Consider the following 22,059-nt stretch of genomic DNA (forward strand, 5'->3'; position numbering starts at 1 on the left):
TCTTTCCTTTAGACTTGCCCTGTTTCTTGAAGCTGGTGGTCTTGTTGACCATCAACACTTGGTGCTCTTTCTTAATTTCAATCTCAGCAGATTTTAGCATGGCAAAGAGTTCAGGTAACTCTTTGTTCATGTTCTGCATATTGTAATTCATCACAAAGTTCTTATAACTAGGTGGCAGTGATTGAAGGACACGATTAATCCCCAGTCTGTTAGGAATCACTATTCCCAAGTCACTGAGTTTCTTCGCATGCCCGGTCATGGCGAGCATGTGCTCACTAACGGAGCTGCCTTCTTCCATCATGCAGCTGAAGAAGTGTTTCGATGCTTCATAGCATTCCACGGCCGCATGAGTCTCAAAGATAGTCTTTAACTCATTGATTAACTCATGTGGATCGTGGTGCTCAAAACGTTTTTGAAGATCGGCTTCCAGACTGCACAGGATGGCACACTGAACTTGAGAGTACTGATGCGCGTAAATGTACACGTCCGTTGGGAACCCCAAGAGGAAGGTATGATGCGCACAGTGGCAAGTTTTCCCTCAGAAAGAAACCAAGGTTTAATCGAACCAGGAGGAGCCAAGAAGCACGTTGAAGGTTGATGGTCGCGAAATGTGATGCGGCGCAACACCAGGGATTCCGGCGCCAACGCGGAACCTGCACAACACAACCCAAGTACTTTGCCCCAACGAAACAGTGAGGTTGTCAATCTCACCGGCTTGCTGTAACAAAGGATTAAGCGTATCGAGTGGAAGATGTTTGCAAAGAAAACAATAAAACACAATTGCAGTAGATTGTATGCTATGTAAAGAATAGGACCGGGGTCCACAGTTCACTAGAGGTGTCTCTCCCATAAGATAAAAGCATGTTGGGTGAACAAATTACAGTCGGGCAATTGACAAATAGATAAGGGCATAACAATGCATATACATGATATGATAAATATAGTGAGATTTAATTGGGCATTACGACAAAGTACATAGACCGCCATCCAACTGCATCTATGCCTAAAAAGTCCACCTTCAGGTTATCATCCGAACCCCATTCAGTATTAAGTTGCTAAGCAACAGACAATTGCATTAAGTATGGTGCGTAATGTAATCAACAACTACATCCTGAGACATAGCATCAATGTTTTATCCCTAGTGGCAACAGCACATCACAACCTTAGAACCTACTGTCACGATCCCAGGTGTCAATGAAGGCATGAACCCACTATCGAGCATAAATACTCCCTCTTGGAGTTAAGAGCAAAAACATGGCCAGAGCCTCTACTAATAACGGAGAGCATGCAAGATCATAAACAACACATAAACAATAGATTGATAATCACCATAACATACTATTCTCAATCCATCGGATCCCGACAAACACAACATATAGAATTACAGATAGATGATCTTGATCATGTTAGGCAGCTCACAAGATCCAACAATGAAGCACAACAAGGAGAAGACGACCATCTAGCTACTGCTATGGACCCATGGTCCAGGGGTGAACTACTCACTCATCACTCCGGAGGCGATCATGGTGATGAAGAGTCCTCCGGGAGATGAATCCCCTCTCCGGCAGGGTGCCGGAGGCGATCTCCTGAATCCCCCGAGATGGGATTCGCGGCGGCGGCGTCTCTGGAAGGTTTTCCGTATCGTGGCTCTCGGTACTGGGGGTTTCGCGACGGAGACTTTAAGTAGGCGGAAGGTCAACGCGGGGGGCCACACGAGGTGCCTAGGGGGTAGGGCCGCGCGGCCAGGGCCTGGGCCGCGCCGCCCTATGCCCTGGCTGCCTCGTGGCCCCACTTCGTTATCTCTTCGGTCTTCTGGAAGCTTCGTGCAAAAATAGGACCCTGGGCGAAAGTTTCGTCCAATTCCGAGAATATTTCCTTACTAGGATTTCTGAAACCAAAAACAGCAGAAAACAAGAATCGGCTCTTCGGCATCTTGTTAATAGGTTAGTTCGGAAAATGCATAAATATGACATATAATGTGCATAAAACATGTAGGTATCATCAATAAAGTAGCATGGAACATAAGAAATTATCGATACGTTGGAGACGTATCAGCATCCCCAAGCTTAGTTCTGCTCGTCCCGAGCAGGTAAAACGATAACAAAGATAATTTCTGAAGTGACATGCCATCATAATCTTGATCATACTATTTGTAAACATATGTAATGAATGCAGCGATCAAATCAAAAGTAATGACATGAGTAAACAAGTGAATCATATGACAAAGACTTTTCATGAATAGTACTTCAAGACAAGCATCAATAAGTCTTGCATAAGAGTTAACTCATAAAGCAATAAATCAAAGTAAAGGTGTTGAAGCAACACAAAGGAAGATTAAGTTTCAGCGGTTGCTTTCAACTTATAACATGTATATCTCATGGATATTGTCAACATAAAGTAATATAACAAGTGCAATATGCAAGTATGTAGGAATCAATGCACAGTTCACACAAGTGTTTGCTTCTTAAGGTGGAAGGAGATAGGTAAACTGACTCAACAATAAAAGTAAAAGAAAGGTCCTTCAAGAGGAAAGCATCGATTGCTGTATTTGTGCTAGAGCTTTTATTTTGGAAACATGAAACAATTTTGTCAACGGTAGTAATAAAACATATGAGTTATGTAAATTATATCTTACAAGTTGCAAGCCTCATGCATAGTATACTAATAGTGCCCGCACCTCGTCCTACTTAGCTTGGACTACCGGATCTTTGCATGCCATGTTTCAACCAAGTGTCACAAAGGGGTACCTCCATGCCGCCTATACAAAGGTCTAAGGAGAAAGCTCGCATTTTGGATTTCTCGCTTTTGATTATTCTCAACTTAGACATTCATACCGGGACAACATGGACAACAGATAATGGACTCCTCTTAAATGCATAAGCATGTAGCAATGATTATTATTCTCATATGAGATTGAGGATATATGTCCAAAACTGAAGCTTCAACCATGATTCATGGCTTTAGTTAGCGGCCCAATGTTCTTCTCTAACAATTTTGCATGCTCCAACCACTAAAATGATAGATCCTTCAGACAAGACGGACATGCATAGCAACTCACATGATATTCAACAATAGTTGATGGCGTTCCCCAGAAGCATGGTTATCGCACAACAAGCAACTTAATAAAAGATAAAGTGCATAAGTACATATTCAATGCCACAATAGTTTTTAAGGCTATTTTGTCCCATGAGCTATATATTGCAAAGGTGAATGATGGAATTTTAAAGGTAGCACTCAAGCAATTTACTTTGGAATGGCGGAGAAATACCATGTAGTAGGTAGGTATGGTGGACACAAATGGCATAGTAGTTGGCTCAAGGATTTTGGATGCATGAGAAGTATTCCCTCTCGATACAAGGTTTAGGCTAGCAAGGTTATTTGAAGCAAACTCAAGGATGAACAGGTGCAGCAAAACTCACATAAAAGACATATTGTAAACATTATAAGACTCTACACCGTCTTCCTTGTTGTTCAAAACTCAATACTAGATATTATCTAGACCTTAGAGAGACCAAATATGCAAATCAAATTTTAGCAAGCTCTATGTATTTCTTCATTAATGGGTGCAAAGTATATGATGCAAGAGCTTAAACATGAGCACAACAATTGCCAAGTATCACATTATCCAAGACATTTTAGAATTACTACATGTAGCATTTTCCAATTCCAACCATATAACAATTTAACGAAGAAGAAACTTCGCCTTGAACATTATGAGTAAAGCCTAAGGACCCATGTGTCCATATGCAACAGCGGAGCGTGTCTCTCTCCCACAAAGTGAATGCTAGGATCCATTTTATTCAAACAAAAACAAAAACAAAAACAAACCGACGCTCCAAGTAAAGAACACAAGATGTGATTGAATAAAAATATAGTTTCAGGGGAGGAACCTGATGATGTTGTCGATGAAGAAGGGGATGCCTTGGGCATCCCCAAGCTTAGACGCTTGAGTCTTCTTAGAATATGCAGGGGTGAACCACGGGGGCATCCCCAAGCTTAGAGCTTTCACTCCTCTTGATCATAGTATATCATACTCCTCTCTTGACCCTTGAAAACTTCCTTCACACCAAACTTCAAGCAAACTCATTAGAGGGTTAGTGCGCAATTAATAATTCACTCATTCAGAGGTGACACAATCATTATTTTCACTTCTGGACATTGCATAAAGCTACTGGACATTAATGGATCAAAGAAATGAATCCAACATAGCAAAAGAGGCAATACGAAATAAAAGGCAGAATCTGTCAAAAACAGAACAGTCCGTAAATACGAATTTAAAGCTGGCACCAGACTTGCTCAAATGGAAAAACTCAAAACTAATGAAAGTTGCGTACATATCTGAGGATCACGCTCGTAAATTGGCAGATTTTTTCGAATTTTCTACAGAGAACTGTTCCCAGATTCGTGACAGACAGCAATGCTGTTTCTGCGCAGCGATCCTAAATATAACATCAACTTTGACATAGAAACTTTACTTGGCACAAAAACATGATAAGGAGAGGTTGCTACAGTATTAAACAACTTCCAAGACTCAACAAAACAAAAAATTGCTGTAGGTAAAAACATGGGTTGTCTCCCATAAGCGCTTTTCTTTAACGCCTTTCAGCTAGGCGCAGAAAGTGCAAATCAAGTAACATCGAGAGTAGAAGCATCAACATCATAACTTGTTCTAATAATAGAATCAAAAGGCAACTTCATTCTCTTTCTAGGGAAGTGCTCCATACCTTTCTTGAGAGGAAATTGATATTTAATATTACCTTCCCTCATATCAATAACAGCACCAACGGTTCGAAGAAAAGGTCTTCCCAACACAATAGGACAAGATGCATTGCATTCGATATCCAAGACAACAAAATCAACGGGGACAAGGTTATTGTTAACCGTAATATGCACATTATCAATCCTCCCCAAAGGTTTCTTTTTAACATTATCGGCAAGATTAACATCCAAATAACAATTCTTCAATGGTGGCAAGTCAAGCATATCATAAATCTTTTTAGGCATAACATAAATACTTGCACCAAGATCACATAAAGCATTACATTCAAAGTCATTGAATTTCATTTTAATGATGGGCTCCCAACCATCTTCTAGCTTTCTAGGAATAGAAGTTTCAAGTTTTAGTTTCTCTTCTCTAGCTTTTATGAGAGCATTTGTAATATGTTTTGTAAAGGCTAAATTTATAGCACTAGCATTAGGACTTTTAGCAAGTTTTTGTAAGAACTTTATAACTTCAGAGATGTGGCAATCATCAAAATCTAAATCATTATGAGATACAACAATGGGATCATTGTTCCCAAGGTTGGAAAAAATTTCAGCAGTTTTATCACAAGCAGTTTCAGCAGTTTTAGCAATTTCAGGCAGTTTTGTTCGCTTTGCACTAGGAGTAGAAACATTGCCAACACCAATTATATTACCATTGATAGTAGGAGGTGCAGCAACATGTGAAGAATTAGCATTACTAGTGGTGGTAATAGTCCAAACTTTAGCTACATTATTCTCTTTAGCTAGTTTTTCATTTTCTTCTCTATCCCACCTAGCACGCAGTTCAGCCATTAATCTTATATTCTCATTAATTCTAACTTGGATGGCATTTGCTGTAGTAGTAATCTTACTATCAATATCATCAGGTTTAGCAGCCATTTTATTAATTAAAGAAGATTGTGATGCAGACATGTATGAGATTCGGGTTTCAGCATTTGAAATTTTAGTTTGCAGACCAGAAATCTCCCTATTCAAGTTTTCAAGTTGATTTCCTATATTTTTTAACAAGGTAGATTGTTCATTCATAGTTTTAGTAAACAATTGATTTTGCTCATATTGTGATTGCATAAAATTTTTAGTGGATCTTTCAATTCCTAGCATCCTTTCCTCATATCTACCATAATCATTACCACTAGCAGGATATGGCCTATAGTTATTACCAGAGTTGTTCCTATAAGCATTATTGTTGAAATTATTATTTTTAATGAAATTCACATCAACATTTTCTTCTTGAGCAACCAATGAAGCTAAAGGAACATTATTTGGATCAACATTAGATCTACCATTCACAAGCATAGACATAATCACATCAATCTTATCACTCAAGGAAGAGGTTTCTTCAACAGAATTTACCTTCTTACCTTGTGGAGCTCTTTCCGTGTGCCACTCAGAGTAATTTATCATCATATCATCAAGAAGTTTTGTAGCCGCCCCCAATGTGATGGACATAAAGGTACCTCCAGCAGCTGAATCCAATAAATTCCGCGAAGAAAAATTTAGTCCTGCATAGAAGGTTTGGATGATCATCCAAGTAGTCAGTCCATGGGTTGGGCAATTCTTTACCAAAGTTTTCATTCTCTCCCATGCTTGAGCAACATGTTCAGTATCTAATTGTTTAAAATTCATTATGCTACTTCTCAAAGATATAATTTTAGCGGGAGGATAATATCTACCAATAAAAGCATCCTTGCATTTACTCCATGAATCAATACTATTCTTAGGCAAAGATAGCAACCAATCTTTAGCTCTTCCTCTTAACGAGAAAGGAAATACTTTCAATTTAATAATATCACCATCTACATCTTTATACTTTTGCATTTCACAAATTTCAACAAAATTATTGAGATGGGCAAGACATCATCGAACTAGCACCGTAAAAATTGATCTCTCATAACCAAGTTCAGTAAAGCAGGTTTAATTTCAAAAAATTCTGCTGTAGTAGCAGGTGGAGCAATAGGTGTGCATAGGAAATCATTATTATTTGCATTTGTGAAGTCACACAACTTAGTATTTTCAGGGGTATTCATTTTAGCAACAGTAAATAAAACAAACTAGATAAAGTAAATGCAAGTAACTAATTTTTTTGTGTTTTTGATATAGAGAGCAAGACAGTAAATAAAGTAAAACTAGCAACTAATTTTTTTGTATTTTGATTTAGTGCAGCAAACAAAGTAGTAAATAAAATAAAGCAAGACAAAAACAAAGTAAAGAGATTGAGAAGTGGAGACTCCCCTTGCAGCGTGTCTTGATCTCCCCGGCAACGGCGCCAGAAAACAGTTGCTTGATGCGCGTAAATGTACACGTCCGTTGGGAACCCCAAGAGGAAGGTATGATGCGCACAGTGGCAAGTTTTCCCTCAGAAAGAAACCAAGGTTTAATCGAACCAGGAGGAGCCAAGAAGCACGTTGAAGGTTGATGGTCGCGAAATGTGATGCGGCGCAACACCAGGGATTCCGGCGCCAACGCGGAACCTGCACAACACAACCCAAGTACTTTGCCCCAACGAAACAGTGAGGTTGTCAATCTCACCGGCTTGCTGTAACAAAGGATTAAGCGTATCGAGTGGAAGATGTTTGCAAAGAAAACAGTAAAACACAATTGCAGTAGATTGTATGCTATGTAAAGAATAGGACCGGGGTCCACAGTTCACTAGAGGTGTCTCTCCCATAAGATAAAAGCATGTTGGGTGAACAAATTACAGTCGGGCAATTGACAAATAGAGAAGGGCATAACAATGCATATACATGATATGATAAATATAGTGAGATTTAATTGGGCATTACGACAAAGTACATAGACCGCCATCCAACTGCATCTATGCCTAAAAAGTCCACCTTCAGGTTATCATCCGAACCCCATTCAGTATTAAGTTGCTAAGCAACAGACAATTGCATTAAGTATGGTGCGTAATGTAATCAACAACTACATCCTGAGACATAGCATCAATGTTTTATCCCTAGTGGCAACAGCACATCACAACCTTAGAACCCTCATCACACGATCCTGTGTGTCAATGAAGGCATGAACCCACTATCGAGCATAAATACTCCCTCTTGGAGTTAAGAGCAAAAACTTGGCCAGAGCCTCTACTAATAACGGAGAGCATGCAAGATCATAAACAACACATAAACAATAGATTGATAATCACCATAACATAGTATTCTCTATCCATCGGATCCCGACAAACACAACATATAGAATTACAGATAGATGATCTTGATCATGTTAGGCAGCTCACAAGATCCAACAATGAAGCACAACAAGGAGAAGACGACCATCTAGCTACTGCTATGGACCCATGGTCCAGGGGTGAACTACTCACTCATCACTCCGGAGGCGATCATGGTGATGAAGAGTCCTCCGGGAGATGAATCCCCTCTCCGGCAGGGTGCCGGAGGCGATCTCCTGAATCCCCCGAGATGGGATTCGCGGCGGTGGCGTCTCTGGAAGGTTTTCCGTATCGTGGCTCTCGGTACTGGGGGTTTCGCGATGGAGACTTTAAGTAGGCGGAAGGTCAACACGGGGGGCCACACGAGGTGCCCAGGGGGTAGGGCCGCGCGGCCAGGGCCTGGGCCGCGCCGCCCTATGCCCTGGCTGCCTCGTGACCCCACTTCGTTATCTCTTCGGTCTTCTGGAAGCTTCGTGCAAAAATAGGACCCTGGGCGAAAGTTTTGTCCAATTCCGAGAATATTTCCTTACTAGGATTTCTGAAACCAAAAACAGCAGAAAACAGCAACTGGCTCTTCGGCATCTTGTTAATAGGTTAGTTCCAGAAAATGCATAAATATGACATATAATGTGCATAAAACATGTAGGTATCATCAATAAAGTAGCATGGAACATAAGAAATTATCGATACGTTGGAGACGTATCAAGTATCGAGTTTTCCGAGTCGCGTAAACATTCTTTACTTCATCGGTTTCAGTTTTTGCAGGAGGGTCACCTAGCGGTGCATCAAGCACATATTGCAGGTTTCCGCCATTGAGGAAGATCCTCACATGACGGAACCAGTCGGTGAAGTTGCTACCGTTGCTCTTAAGCTTTTCTTTCTCTAGGAACTGGTTAAAATTGATTGGGGACGCCATATCTACAACATATTTGCAATAGTTTAGACTAATGTTTATGATAAATTGAGTTCAAATTTTAATTTAACAAAATTAAAAACTAGGTGAACTCCCACTCAAAACAATATCCCTCGCATTGTCTTAGTGATCACACGAACCAAATCCATCACACCTATGCCCGATCATCACGAGACAAGATGTAATTTCAATGGCGAACACTCAAAGTGTTCATCATATCAATCATATGATTCATGCTCTACCTTTCGGTATCACGTGTTCCGAGACCATGTCTGTACATTCTAGGCTCGTCAAGGCCACCTTAGTATCCGCATGTGCAAAACTGACTTGCACCCGTTGTATGCACTTGTTGATTCTATCACACCCGATCATCACGAGATGCTTCGAAACGACAAGTCTTGGCAACGGTGCTACTAAGGATGAACACTTTATTATCTTGAAATTTTAGTGAGAGGGATCATCTTATAATGCTACCGTCGCGATCTAAGCAAAATAAGATGCATAAAAGGATTAACATCACATGCAGTTCATATGTGATATGATATGGCCCTTTTTGTCTTTGCGCCTTTGATCTTCATCTTCAAAGCACGGACATGATCTCCATCATCAACGGGCATGATCTCCATCATCGTCGGCGAAGCACCAAGGTCAATGGCGCCGTCTTCATGATCGTCCTCCATGTAGCAACTATTACAACTACTTTGAAATACTACTCAACATGAAATTTAAAGACAACCATAAGGCTCCTGCCGGTTGCCACAATACAATAATGATCATCTCATACATAGTCATCATCACATTATGGCCATATCACATCACCAAACCCTGTAAAAACAAGTTAGACGTTCTCTAATTTGGTTTGCATATTTTACGTGGTTTAGGGTTTTCGAGCAAGATCCAATCTACCTACGAACATCAACCACAACGGTGATACTAGTGTTGTCAATAGAAGAGTAAATTGAATCTTCACTATAGTAGGAGAGACAGACACCCGCAAAGCCACTTATGCAATACAAGTTGCATGTCAAGCGTGGAGCAAATCTCATGAACGCGGTCATGTAAAGTTAGCCCGAGCCGCTTCATCCCACTATGCCACAAAGATGCAAAGTACTCAAGCTAAAGATAACATAAGCATCAACGCCCACAAAACCATTGTGTTCTACTCATGCAACCATCTATGCATAGACACGGCTCTGATACCACTGTAGGATAACGTAGCATAGAAAACAAAAATTTTCCTACGGCGAACACGCAATCCAAGCCAAGATGCAATCTAGAAGACGGTAGCAACGAGGGGATTATCGAGTCTCACCCTTGAAGAGATTCCAAAGCCTACAAGATGAGGCTCTTGTTGCTGCGGTAGACGATCACTTGCCGCTTGCAAAAGCGCGTAGAAGATCTTGATCACGGCGCCACGAACGGCAAAGACCTCCGTACTCGGTCACACGTTCGGTTGTTGATGAAGACGACGTTCACCTCCCCGTTCCGGCGGGCGGCGGAAGTAGTAGCTCCTCTTGAATCCGACAAAGACGACGGCGTGGTGTCGGTGGCGGTGGAGAAATCCGGCGGAGCTTCGCTAAGCGTGCGGGATATGGTGGAGGAGCGGGGCGCTAGGGTTTGGGGAGAGGGGGTGGCCGGCCACTATAGGGGGCGGCCAAGGTGGTGGCTTTTGTGTGGCAGGCCCCCTCCCCTATGCCCCTCATTATATAGGTGGAAGCCCCAAGTGTTGGACTACAAGTCTCCGAATAAGACCCGAACCCAAAAACCTTCCATATGGTGGGAAACCTTCCCAAGCTAGGATTCCCACTAGAGGTGGGAATTCCACCTACCATATGGGGGGGTGGCCGGCCCCTTATGGGGGAGTCCACTTGGGACTCCACCCCACTATGGTTGGCCGGCCATGGAGGTGGAGTCCCATGTGGACTCCACCTTCCTAGGTGTGTTCTTCCGGACTTTTCTAGAACCTTCTAGAACCTTCCATAGAACCTTCCGAATCATTTTAATTCACATAAAATGACATCCTATATATGAATCTTATTATCCGGACCATTCTGGAACTCCTCGTGATGTCCGGGATCTCATCCGGGACTCCGAACAAATATTCGAACTCCATTCCATATTCAAGTTCTACTATTTCAACATCCAACTTTAAGTGTGTCACCCTACGGTTCGCGAACTATGAAGACATGGTTGAGTACTCACTCCGACCAATAACCAATAGCGGGATCTGGAGATCCATAATGGCTCCCACATATTCAACGATGACTTTAGTGATCGAATGAACCATTCACATACGATACCAATTCCCTTTGTCACGCGATATTTTACTTGTCCGAGGTTTGATCATCGGTATCACACTATACCTTGTTCAACCTCGTCTCTGACAAGTACTCTTTACTCGTACCGTGGTATGTGGTCTCTTATGAACTTATTCATATGCTTGCAAGACATTAGACGACATTCCACCGAGAGGGCCCAGAGTATATCTATCCGTCATCGGGATGGACAAATCCCACTGTTGATCCATATGCCTCAACTCATACTTTCCGGATACTTAATCCCACCTTTATAACCACCCATTTACGCAGTGGTGTTTGATGTAATCAAAGTACCTTTCCGGTATAAGTGATTTACATGATCTCATGGTCATAAGGACTAGGTAACTATGTAACGAAAGCTTATAGCAAATAACTTAATGACGTGATCTTATGCTACGCTTAATTGGGTGTGTCCATTACATCATTCATATAATGATATAATCTTGTTATTAATAACATCCAATGTTCATGATTATGAAACTAATCATCTATTAATCAACAAGCTAGTTAAGAGGCTTACTAGGGACTCTTTGTTGTTTACATATCACACATGTATCAATGTTTCAGTTAATACAATTATAGCATGGTATATAAACATTTATCATAAACATAAAGATATATAATAACCACTTTTATTATTTCCTCTTGGGCATATCTCCAACAGGTAAAGTACATGATTTGTTGATACCTTGAAGAGTCAGCAAGCAAGGACAAAAATATGAACTGTTATGATCACTGACCCAATAATTAAATAAAATATCTTCGATGTTCTACTTTTCCCAACTACATTAGTACAATGAAATAAAACCGAAGTCAGAATTACGATCACTTGGTCACTCAATAAGAATCAACGTATCATTGATTTAGCACTTAAATCTGTAGGATTACATCAGCATCAAATTTATCTAAAAGAAACATCATTGTTTAAATATCTCAGCTGAACCAAAAAAAATACAAAACCTACAATTGAAACCCACTTTTGGTCTCAAACTCCGAACATACACGAAAAAAACCAAGCAGGAGACATCTGACCTTTAAATCATCACCATATAATTGAGATAAATGAGGCCTATTTCCAGAGCAGCGAGCAAATCCATTAGATGCTTCTAAGAACCTGCATTTCCATCTTTACACTAATTAATTAGGATGAAAAATATGTATTTCCTATAAAAGTTATTGAAATCATTTTATATGACAAAGGCTTCTCTTAGTACCTCATGAATATGCAATGCATATTAGCAAATAAACATCGCCCTCCCAATAGCATCTCCTTGTCGTTAATGCACCGGCAATCGAATAGGCGTGATGTTTATACAACCAACAGACCGAGCAACACCTGCAACACAAACACGGTATGGTCAGACATCAAACTTTAAGAAAAATCCAAAAGGGAGGAGTTGAGAAACATGAACAAATGGACATGCCTAACTAAGAATCCCAATCGATAGCTCACCACAACCGACATCAAATCTTGTGGGGAGATGCATCACGACACGCCGAAGTGTTTTGGCCAAGAATTGTGATCCCCACCAATAGGAGCATCGAGACAAGCTTCAGATTCTATTCTGAAGGATGTACAAAGTAACAAAAAAGCATGGACTCACACCTGAGCTACCTACGGATTTCTTGCATAGTGACAACCGCTGAAGCAACAATGTCCTCGACAATAATTGCATCAGCTTGCGTTAGGTAAAAAATGGAACCGTTTCAGACTTATAGATGAAATATATACAGAAGAGATGTTCAGCATGCACTCCCTGCCGAACACTACACATAGAAAACCAAAAGAAAACCCATTGGACATAATCAATTGTAATCGTAGTAACATTTGTCAGAAAGCAGATAGGATAGAGAAATATGTCGTTAAGCCCAGTACTAAAATTCATGAAGTTAAAAAGGTTAGCTTGTCATTAGCAATACATGATAAAAGATTAGTGATGATAGATCAAGATTTTACCTGCTCCATTATTAGAAACTATAGCACTCAAATAGCTACATCATCAGGCAGTAATACGGTAAGACCACAACATCACTTGTTAGAACTTTCACCATTTAATCTGCATAAAGCAGGATGGCTGCTTCAACCAGGAGGTTTTGACATATAATGCATGTAAAATAACCTATAAATAAAGTAATGATTTGTTTTTTTTTGTAGCTATTCCAGCACGTACCAATGAAAATCTTGATATTTCTGCCTTTTGTAGACCCCATTGCTTAAGGCACATCAGTAATCAAAACAGCTAGCCATACAAAAGATCCAAGGGAAGTACCAGTCAGATATCTGAAAAGCACATTGGTATTAATACAACTCCCATTCATGACCAATAGAAAGGGGACCGAAAGAACTCCATGGTGTAATTGTAATCCTAGACAACCTGAATCTAGCACATAAGCTTTCGTCCTGCATGATCAAAAACGCACAGATAACAAGCATAACCTTCTGCACTTCCAGTGAAAGGGAGCCAAAATAATGGGATGTGAAAAGCATTAAATATCTACCTGAAACAAGAAAGAGTAGGAGACCTCATCCCTGAATTTGCGGTTGCCGGATACCTCGAACAGCTTTCTTTTGTCTTTGATAGAATTCCTCATGATACAAAACAAGTGATTCCCACAGGTTCATGTTGAGTGAATCACCAACAAACAACAGTCTCTTTCCTCTCTGTCTCTCTAACACATCAGCTGGGTTCATCCTCACATAAGCACCAACACCATGCCATCACATAACTGTAATTTTTAGGCAAAAAAGGACATTACCAGCTGGCTTTTGGGGTTTGTGGCCTGGAAAGGGGCACGCTAATCTAAGCATCAACATCATGCCAAACTGAAAAACTTGGAAACAACTTAAACCACACTAGTGCATTACCTCATTCAGTATCCTATGGAGATCATATGTAGCCTAAAAAAATGCTCCAGATGCAAACACTGGAGCTGCTTCCTGATGTATACAAAGCAACCACCTAGATTAGCAGAGCTGCTCATGATGGAGTTGCATTCTGTGCACACGCCACTTCTAAGATGGACAATACAAGGGAATAAAACGTGAAATCAGAGAGAGAGAGAAAGAGAGAGAGGGGAGAGGGAGAAATCAAGAGCGAACCTAGAAGGCTCGGTGGAGTATGCTAGGCAATGGAAGACCGGTGGTGGAGGTGTTGGCTCGCTGGATAGTGGCATAAGAGTTGGATGGGGCGGCGGCGGCCGGCTGGGCGGAGCAGACCACGGAGACGACGCATCTGGACCAGATCTGACCGGTGCTCGCCCTGCAGGCCGTCAGGGTTGGTGGCTCGTTGTGGAGGTTCCCGCGCAGCACAGCTCCGCAAGCGCCATCCTGGTCGACCTGCTTCGCCCTACTCCAGTGCTCGGCGGCGGTGCTCCCGCCGGCCACCACCTGCTCGTCCGGAGACGTAGCAGCAGCACTTCCTCCTGTTGCCGCTTGCCCTGCTGGCCCGAGTAGGGGATGCGGCGGCCCCCTATGGCGGCCATGGAGGTGCATGGAACAGAGGAGGAGAGGCCGCGTGAGGGCGCTGAGATAGAGGAGGAGAGGCGGCAGGAGGACGTCGAGCGGGTGAGGAGGCCCCTTCCCGTCCACCTCCTCTCGCATCCCGCAGGAGGCCGGCGGCGGAGGCGTGTGTCCAGAGGCAAGCTCCACGGGGCGGAGAGAGACGAGGGACCTCGAGTGGAAGAAAGGAGGGCGAGCGGGACAGCACCGGCGGCGCCATGGGAGCTGGAACGGGAAAGAGAAGGAGATGCGGGAGGAGAGACGAGCGGAGGCGGAGGGTGTGGGGATTGGCAGTAGGGTTTCAGAGGCTGATTTTGTCTCACAGGGACTGTCCAAAATAAACGGTTGAGATGCATAGATGGGTTGATCCGATGGCCGAGAAGCTCTAAGCGCTGTGAGGCCTCCGTGGGGGGGCATCATATATACCCCTGGATTGCACAAATAGCGTGGTCTGCCGCTTGTGAATAAGATGTGGGTAATCGAGCACTTCACTTCGCCGCCTACAACATTGAGAACAAGCAAGTGCGTGTGCACTTGCCCTATCCCACATCGCTCCACGATAGCCAAGTCGCTTGTTCCTGTTGGCGGAAAGTTTGCCTCGTTAATTGATTCTGCTGGCCTTTGTACTACTGGTTCAAGTTGTACTATCACTGCAACACGGTAGGCTTTTTAGGGCATTTTGCTAAGGGCACATTTGTAAGTGCCCTAATAAATATACCTATTAGAGCATATTTTTGGATTTGCCTTAAAAGATGTACCTACCAAGGCACATTTTCTATGTGCCCTTAAAGATATAACTATTAGGGCATAATTTAGATGTACCCTAATAGCTATATATCTATTAGGGCATATTTTAAATATGCCATTAATTTTTTTAGGGGCATATCTAAAATGTGGCCTCAAAACTATAACTATGAGGGTATATTTTAGATGTGCCCTCAAAGCTATACCTAACAGGGCATATTTTGGATGTGCCCCCAGAGCTATGGTGGTCCTTTTGCACGCACACCCCCCGCGTCGCCAGCCATTTTCGCGATCGGGTCCTCCCACCTCTCAATTGCTCGGTTTCACTCGAGATACGCCTCGCCTTTTCCCTTACCCAAGCCGCCTCGCCGCCGTCGACAGCCAGCACCTCCAAAGCGCGCGCCGGCCACCTCCGTCTACTCGCGCCTCCCCTCCCACTTCCTCGCCCCGTTCCCGTCGCCGCCAGGAGCCACGACGCGCGCCGCCGCCATCCCTGCTCGGCTCTCCCCTTCAGCACCCCGCGCCAGGCGCCTCCCCCTGACCTCATTCGTCCCTGGCGTTTCCTCTCACCGTGCTTGGCGTCGACCTCTCCTCCGCGCAAGCCGCTTGCCTGGGAGGCTCCAGCTTGATCTTCTCCACCGGATCCCCACAGGCCACCGACTCCTCTCCGTTCTGCCCTCAAGCACGACGCCGCGGCTAACCCTAGCCTGCGGGGTTCGGCTCGGTTTCCGGCGTGATTCCGCAGTGGTAGGCTCGTCTGGACACCTCCTCGCCGATGCACGCTGGTGGTGGCGCAGGCCCCATGGATCATGGTCCCCGCGCGCCCCTCGTCATCGAGCTGTCGCCTCTATTCTCGCAGCGGCGGCCACCTCACACTCCACGGAGGCGTCGTCCTCAGCCTCGACGTCTGCTGCCGCGCTCGGTGACCACCAGCCCCCTTTCCTCGCCGCCTCTGCTCGATCTCCACTACAACCCTTCCCTAACACGCGTCATGTTTCTTCATTTGCAGAGGCCGTGCAGGTCCTCGTCGCCTCAGCTTGCTGCTGCTGCAACCCGTCCAGCCACGCATCAGCTTGAAAATTGGCTCTGCTTTAGAGGCTACATCGTGTTGCCGACGTTGATGTATTGGAGGGATGAGGCCAGGGTTTGATGTGGAGCCATGAAGAAGGTGGGAAACAGGGGCCATGTGGGCGAGCTAGCAACAATGTCCATCCATGAAGTGCGAGAAGGTAGTGGACGGGAGGCCATGGGGCCTGTGGCCTGTGGGCATGAGGTTGTTAGCAAAATTTTATCTCATAGTAGCTTACTTTTATATTTCAGACAGTTAGAAAGTACAGTTCGTTCTCTGAGATTTTGCAAGCAGAGTCGGTCTATCTGGTACTCTGGGTATTTCATCACCCGATCTTCTTGGTATTTCATCAATTGAAGAAGGTAATAAATTTCATATCATCACAGCGTTATTGTGTTCCCAAACTTGATTAATTCTCGTGATATCTGCACCTTTGGTCATCCATGAGTTAACCCTTGAAGAACACATTTTCGTCTAAATTCATGACTGGTATATTAACAGAATCTATTAGTCCCTGGACTAGAGTTTGAGCATAAACGTGAGCTAATACTATGTTCAAATTTTGCAATATCGTCCGGGATAGCATCATGTATAGGAATCGAGTAGTTGACACTAATATTAGTGTGACTGTTGTTATAGCTGTACAACCTTGTGCATATTTGTAGATATCGTGCCATACACTGTATAATCTCAATTCTAATGTTGGTTTTATAAGCTATGAATGAAGCTATTCTTTTGTGTAGTTCTATGTAGGAATGGATAAACCAGCGGTTGTATAGTGTTATGAAACCTGCCTGTGTTGGTTTATTTACTGAATTCACTGTCCTACTATAAACGTCCAAATTTATATGCCTATGTTTCACTCCTACCTTTAATGCTCCCATGCACTGTTTTGTCAAATTTCGAGTTACTCTATCCCAAAAGGGTATGTATACTTTTATATAATTCCCTGTAGGAACGAGTAATCTAACTATATAGTCTGATACAATATCTACTCTTCTTTTATATGTTTCTGTCCAAGCAGTGGAAACTGCATAACAACAGATAGGTGTGCTTTCTATGATTGCACACTCATTTGTGACTTGGTTTAACATATGTAAAACATATGCACCATAGTTGATATGATGTTTCTATCTTTTCACATTGAGCAGTGTTCTCTGGAGTTCCTCTTAATAATACCTCTTGTTATCTCTGGGATAATCCAAATCACTTCCTTGTCTGTAATTCCTTATTTTGCATGTATCTTAAATATTACTCTAAGCTTCTTATCAGCAGTATGTGTGTTCATTTTTGGCATAATCCAAATCAGTTTCGTCCCAATCTATTATGGTATTTCCATGATCCTTTTGAATTATTGTTTGGTACATTGTTACTTTCAGTGATATCCTCCCAATCTATTACATAATGGCGATAGAACCTGGAAGATGCAGTATGTTATTGGTCATATTTCTTTGTCCATGAATTATCTTTACTGGTATGTACCCATATGGCCATGTGATTCTGTTATGACTGCCCATGTTATACCGATGTCTGATACAAGTAAAGGAACTGCATTATACCGATGCCTGCTTGTGCAGACAGCTGCAACTCTACATTTCAACATTGAACTAAACTGATAAGCTGAAGGCATGTAGTATTTTTTCTACCTTGTTTTACTGCTGATGTGAGTTAATCATACTCTATTCCTTGTGTTGAGCTTGCTGGCTCTGTATTGATTCAATTTATGTGTCACACCTCTCACCAGGGGAGGGATCGGGCCAGCGGAGGCATGATGATGGGGACCGACATGTCTTCTCTGTGGATGCCGTCACTGCCCCGAGTGGCGACCAGGTATGAATTTTTTTTTGTGCACAGCTGGAATCACTTGAGTTCACAGGATATAGATGCAATCATACATATACCAGATGTTTTGTTGCTGCTATAAATCTACTATACTTTAAGTTTTCCTGCTGCTGCAGAGTTAACCGTACACCATATTTTTTAATACTGAGCTTATCGTGTATTGATTGAATGTTGGTGCCCTCTCATTAGGGAGATTTGGCCAGCAAAGAGGCATGATGATGTGGACCGAGGTGTTTTCTTCACAGACCTGTCTCGGCGGTGGTGGGCATCGTGTTGAGCAGGGCGGCATTCTCGTGGTGGGTATCGATGTGAGGAAGCTGTTACTCTATATTTGCATAAGGCAGATGTGGAGGCTACCTGCCACAAGCCTCGAGACACAACAGTTTGGCTGGGCTCTCTCCCTTGAGCCATGGTCGGCAACCCCAAGTTTGTTCTTCAGATCATCAGAATATTGGTTGGGAGTGACTATCTCTTATCCGGTTCATAATATTCTAGCTGGTATAGTCGTCTTAGTAACCCCCAAATTTCTTCAATTATGTTTCTATGTGTGGAGAGCATGTGATAGTATAAAATGATTCGTGAAATATCTTGCTTCACTGATGGAGTAACAAATAAGAAGGAATGTTAATATCTTATGTGATTTGTTTATACAGATCTTCAGACAAAGTGAGGAGAGAAAGTAGCAGATTGGAGAAGCTTCGGACCATTGGTTACAGGTGTCGGATTTTTTCTTCTCAATCATCTGCTGGAATCATTTTGGTTGTTTGTTCACAACAGATACTTTAATAACTACAATATTTGCTGGACTATTTACACGGTATGTCCTATACATTATATAGTCAGAAGCTATTGAAGTTAATTTCAGTTAAGTTTACGTGTCATTATAATGGGTTGAGATAACCTCCTTGGTTTCGTTGTTAATCTTCAGACTGAGATTCATATTTCTTAGTACCTTAATACTAGATTGGGAAATAGTGAAAACGCACAAGAAAACCTATTTAGATGATGCCCTGAAACGATATTTAGTGACTAAATAGTTAGCATGGCAGGTACTACTCAAAACGTCCTTTAAATATAGATCAAGCATGTGCAACAAACAAGTCAATTGGAGTATAAATATATCTCTGTTTTTGCCGATTAAACTTATCTTAGTTTTCCAAATCTGGATGAGAACCAGACTGATGTTGATTCAAACACTGCAGGGGAAGTTGCTTCAAGGCTGTTAAACAGAGGAGAGTAAGTGACCAGACGGGACGAGGACGATCTCCATCAGTAGTAGTCGTCAACGATGGCAGATCCAGATGGGTTGAGCCAGCAGGTACATGCCTTGTTCTGCACACGTAGAACAATCGATCAAATTTTCTTGATGTGTAACTTAGAAATAGTTTGTGCATTTTGGTCTGGAGTTGTGCATGCTTACACTAGACCTTGATTTGTTGCATCATCTTGGCTTCAATAATTGATATTTGGGATAGATTCAAGTACTGTTTTGCTGTCTTTCTGTCCATTATTTGCGACCTATTGGAAATTTTGCACTTCTGCATGAGGCTTGGTAAATACTTGGTTTTATCTTTCCTAGAAAATGGCAGTTCTATACTTATACAAGCAACTTCCTATTCTGAGTTATCCTTTGTTAATTTTGCAGTATGCTCCCCAAATCTACTCATGTGACCATTGGAACAAAGATGTTCAGGAACTTGTTTTTCCATCATAGGCTTGAGAAGACCAAGTTTCCAAAATCTGCTGATGTGACCTTTGCAACAAAGATGCTCTGAAACTTCCCATCCTAGGCTTGTGATTTTTAGACTTAGCTTGTATTTTATCTATACATATTTCTTAAGTCATTTTTCTATTAATGCGGCCAACGATCTATGTGGTTGCATACCATCTGTTTATTATAATGCATGTGGCATACATTGTGTTCTGTTAATGTGCTCATGTTCCTTTTATGAATTATTAGAAAGTTGCAGGCACTGTATAATTCAATCTCTAATCCTGCCAAAATTGCAGGAACAATTTTCTTGTTTTGTGAACTGCAGATCTATGTCTATGTACTGTTATTGTTGTAAACCAAATTTTGTATGTGTCCTAAAAAGTTTCTAGGGCACATTTTGGATGCGCCCCTAAAAGATTTTGTGGCAAATTTTGGATCTGCCCTTAAAAGTTTTTGGGGCACAATTTAGATGTGCCCTCTAAAGTTTTCGGGGCACAATTTTGATGTGCCTTTAAAGTTTTCATGGCACAATTTTGATGTGCCCTCTAAACTTTTCAGGGCACAATTTTCATGTGCCCTCTAAATTTTTCAGGGCACAATTTTGATGTTCCCTCTAAACTTTTCAGGGCATTAAAAAAATGTGCCCTCAAATGTTTTTGGGTCATTTGGATATATGCCCTCAAATGTATACCTATAAGGGCACATTTTTGAAATGTCCTTAATACTTTCCGAGTAGCAAGTAAATTCGGCACATTTTTATGTGCCCTTAAAAGTTTTTAGGGCACAATTTATACATTTAAGGGTACATAAAAGTGCCCCTAAAACCCTACCGTGGTGTAGTGTACATTGGTTTTGTACTACACGCATAGAGTAACATCTCGAGCCCCACACCATGCCATCTCCCACGCACGCAAGGCTCCTCTCCCCACGCTCTCGGTCTCATCTCCCACCGTAACACGGCGGCGGCACCCCACTGCACGTCTGCCTACTCCCCTTCTTCTCGTCGATTTCGTTGGGTTAGGAGCGGGGAAACGACATCCAAGGGCCACGGCGGTGTGTGCGGATGGGGCTGCAGCGTTAGGGCTCTGCATCCGATGGAGGGGTGGCATCGTGATCCAGAGCACTGCCAGGAAGGAGATGCTAGGATCATCGTTGACGGGAGGGGCTGAAGCGGTTGGAGGCAATGCAGATCGCCTCACTGGGCAGCCGAGGAAGGTGGAGCGGCTCATCGACTCGGCTTCTGGAAAAGATCACCCTCACAGGTGCAGGCGGACGAGTGGAGGCGCCCGGATGAGGGCTACAAAGGACGTCGAATTCCAAGTGGTGCCTCCGCCTGATTCTACTACCCTGGTGTGTTCTTTCCTCCTTCTTTTTCTCTACACTTCCACATCGGATGTATGTCTCTTGGGGACTTGTCTCTTGGCAGGAAGGACCGAAGGAGAAATTATTTTACACCGGGAACGCAAGATACATGGAGAAGGATGCACCGCTGCTGGGAAGGTTTCCTTTTCTGAAACTTTTTCCGTTTTCCATTTGTCTGAATGTTGCTCTATTCCAACTTGTAACTGCAACGTTAAGAAATTCAGGTTCCTGTTTCTACTTTCTACAGATAACTTTTACCTTTGATTTCAGTGTCAACTGTACTGACAATACTACCGAGGGACAGTTCATACCATTTGGAGAAGCACTTGTTGGTAAATAGGTAGGCCTTTACTTACCGCCGCATCGTCTCGTAGTGCAGCTTTACGATCCAAATCAGCATGGCAATGTCCCCTTTTTGTGTTTGCATCACAACCTTTGGGTTGCAGGCGCAACGAGATGTTGATATTTACATTGATCGATAGTCTATGGTTCTCTACGTGCACTTTTTACATAGCTCCGAAGAGAATGTGGTGATGCTCTGACCTGCACTTTTCTGATATTTTCCTCAAGCTAATTCACTGAAATTTTATATATAGTGTATTCACTCTGGCCTACTTAATAATAAAAAATTAGTCATTCATTCATGTATACTGAGTCTGAGTCTA

The 22,059-nt window shown here is 42.6% G+C and overlaps 1 long non-coding RNA gene across 3 annotated transcripts in view; it reads right to left on the minus strand.

Annotated features, from left to right (window-relative positions):
* The window catches only part of LOC127292962 (uncharacterized), a 31,630-nt gene extending 17,766 nt beyond the window's left edge, over nucleotides 1–13,864 (minus strand). Inside the window, exons 1-6 of one of the 3 annotated variants that reach the window (XR_011742575.1) lie at nucleotides 13,664–13,864; nucleotides 13,336–13,565; nucleotides 13,122–13,221; nucleotides 12,589–12,931; nucleotides 12,379–12,500; nucleotides 12,197–12,278 (exon numbers count right to left, since the gene is read on the minus strand). This is a non-coding gene — a long non-coding RNA (uncharacterized lncRNA). The remainder of the gene's footprint in view (nucleotides 1–12,196; nucleotides 12,279–12,378; nucleotides 12,501–12,588; nucleotides 12,932–13,121; nucleotides 13,222–13,335; nucleotides 13,566–13,663) is intronic. The other 2 variants (XR_011742576.1, XR_011742574.1) reach the window with 2 other exon arrangements.
* Between the last annotated feature and the right edge of the window lie 8,195 nt (nucleotides 13,865–22,059).

The sequence above is a fragment of the Lolium perenne genome, chromosome 4, assembly GCF_019359855.2.
Source record: "Lolium perenne isolate Kyuss_39 chromosome 4, Kyuss_2.0, whole genome shotgun sequence".
NCBI classification, from domain to species: Eukaryota; Viridiplantae; Streptophyta; class Magnoliopsida; order Poales; family Poaceae; genus Lolium; species Lolium perenne.